Source organism: Diadema antillarum, unplaced genomic scaffold (assembly GCF_040938485.1).
Source record: "Diadema antillarum isolate AM-2024a unplaced genomic scaffold, OU_Dant_1.0 seq00000007_RagTag, whole genome shotgun sequence".
In the NCBI taxonomy this organism is placed as follows: Eukaryota; Metazoa; Echinodermata; class Echinoidea; order Diadematoida; family Diadematidae; genus Diadema; species Diadema antillarum.
In genome coordinates this window covers 1,272,501-1,275,000 of record NW_027271129.1, presented here as the reverse complement: position 1 = coordinate 1,275,000, position 2,500 = coordinate 1,272,501, and the positions used below count along the sequence as shown (strand labels likewise).

The window sequence follows — 2,500 nt, the reverse complement described above, 5'->3', positions numbered from 1 at the left end:
GGAAGTCGGAATCCGCTAAGGAGTGTGTAACAACTCACCTGCCGAATCAACCAGCCCTGAAAATGGATGGCGCTGAGCGTGTGTTTTGGCCCATACCCGGCCGCCGAGGCAGAGGAGCCGCACTTCCCCCGCCCGGGAGGTAAGCCTCGGCGAGTAGGAAGGACGCAGCGGTGTGCGCGGAAGCGACGGGCGCGAGCCCGCGTGGAGCCGCCGCTGGCGCAGATCTTGGTGGTAGTAGCAAATACTCAAGCGAGATCCTTGAGGGCCGAGTGTGGAGAAGGGTTCCATGTGAACAGCCGTTGCACATGGGTCAGTCGATCCTAAGCCCTAGGGTAGTTCCGCTCCGAGCGGAGGCGTCGGCCCGAAGCCCTCGCGGACTCGGGTCTCGCCCCTTGGGCGAAAGGGAATCGGGTCAATATTCCCGAACCCGAAGGTGGAGCCCGCCGTCCTCGCGGCGGCCGAACGCTGTGAAGCAAACGAGCCCGGAGACGCTGGCCGGGGCCCCGGGAAGAGTTGTCTTTTCTTGTTAAGGAGCGGGATCCCTGGAATCGGTTCGCCCGGAGAGAGGGTCTGCGGCTCCGTAGAGCGCCGCGTCTACGGCGGCGTCCGGTGCGCTCCGGCTGGTCCTTGAAAATCCGGGGGAAGTGTTGGGACTCTCACCTCGGGTCGTACCCATGACCGCAGCCGGTCTCCAAGGTGAACAGCCTCTGGCCGATAGAACAATGTAGGTAAGGGAAGTCGGCAAGCCGGATCCGTAACTTCGGGAGAAGGATTGGCTCTGAGGGCTGGGTCGGTCGGGCCGGGTCCGGAAGCCAGGCTGGAGCCGCAGCGTGGCTGGGCGAGCCTGCCTGCCCTCGTGGCGGGTCGGGCGAGCCCGGACTGGCGCGGGGTCCGCCCGGTGGACTGTCCCGGCTGCGCGGGCGAGCCATCGTCCGCTTCGGCCGACGCCCAACAGCTGACTCAGAACTGGCACGGACCAGGGGAATCCGACTGTCTAATTAAAACAGAGCATTGCGATGTCCGCAACCGGGGCATTGACGCAATGTGATTTCTGCCCAGTGCTCTGAATGTCAAAGTGAAGAAATTCAACGAAGCGCGGGTAAACGGCGGGAGTAACTATGACTCTCTTAAGTTTATGATTTGCGAGTGCGTCCCTACTCGTTTCCAATTCCTCTTTGTTGACGCACTTTATTTTCGTTACCTGAGTTTTTGAGTCATAGTTACTAAGGGAGAGCCTCCTCGTGGCCCCGCCGGGCAACGTCTAACTTGCGTAGACGGCAGATCTCCCTTAACCATTTGTTTGGTGTTTGTGTGCCCTTTTCAAAATTCTTTCTATTTTTGTTATTGTAGTCCAAATTTCGGACTACAATCAGGGGCACACACTTTTCTTTTCTTTTCTTTCCGTTGTTTTGTGTTTGAATCGTTTTGTTTCATAACCACAGCATGAGCGGCACCGGTATCGAGAACGGTGCTGACGTCGACCAGGACAAGACAATCTGTCCAACTTGTTGTCGGAAATTCAAGACCTTCGCAGGTCGACGTCAGCACGAGCGGAAGGCCCACCCTGACGAATACCATTCGGGCGTGGCCGACGCCATCAGGGCACGCCCGAAGATGAGGTGGGTTGAGGAGGAGCTGAGACTGGCCGCGAGCGCGGAAATTTCCGCGCCCGCGTCTGTTCTTAATATCAATCAGGTTATACACGCAATCCTGCCGAACAGAACAATCGAATCCATTAAAGGAATGAGGCGAAAAAACGCCAGATACTCAGCCCTCCTCAGGGAAATGAGATGCCAAGGGGGTTCGGATGTGGGAGCAAACCCTGTCGAACCCGGGCCCGAGCAAGCCACGGAAGGAATTTCTGGCCCCCCTTCTTCCGTGGAGACATCGGTCGAGGCCGCCGCTGCGGTCTCGGCCGATACGGATGAGAGCTCGAGCCCAACGCAAGCTTCGAGTAAGGGAACCGCTCCACCGGTGACCCCTAGAGAGGCCTTTGTGAGGATCTCTGGGGAGTTGGGCCTTCGGGTCCCCTCCCCAGAGGGAGCTCAGGACCTCTTGATGGGCAAGCTGGAGGAGTGGCTCCCGAGCGCCACCTCACGACGCCGCCCTGCAGCCCCTCGGGCTGACCAGCAGGGCGGGACAAAGAAAAGAAAATCCCAATGGAAGTACCGACAGGCTCAGCAGAGTTGGAAGAAGGATAGGGGCCGCACATGCAGAGATATTCTGGACGGAAAAGTTCCAGGTGCGGCCACATCCTTCCCGGAGGGGACGGAAAAATATTGGGTGGATCTTTTGGGAAGACCCGCCCCTCCGAACCAAGGCAAGATCCCTACCCCAGTTGCTGATGCTTCAGCAACATGGTGTGAAGTGACTGCGGATGAGATCAACAAATCAATTAAGGCCTCCAAAAAGGGAACCGCCACTGGACGGGATGGCAGAATACTAAAAGACCTTGCGCAGGTCAACACACTTAAACTCCAGTGGCTCTTTAATGGATTTT

The 2,500-nt window shown here is 58.1% G+C and overlaps 1 pseudogene; it reads left to right on the top strand.

The window, feature by feature from the left end:
• The window catches only part of LOC139724979 (large subunit ribosomal RNA), an 8,067-nt pseudogene that overhangs the window by 1,496 nt on the left and 4,071 nt on the right, over window positions 1-2,500 (top strand).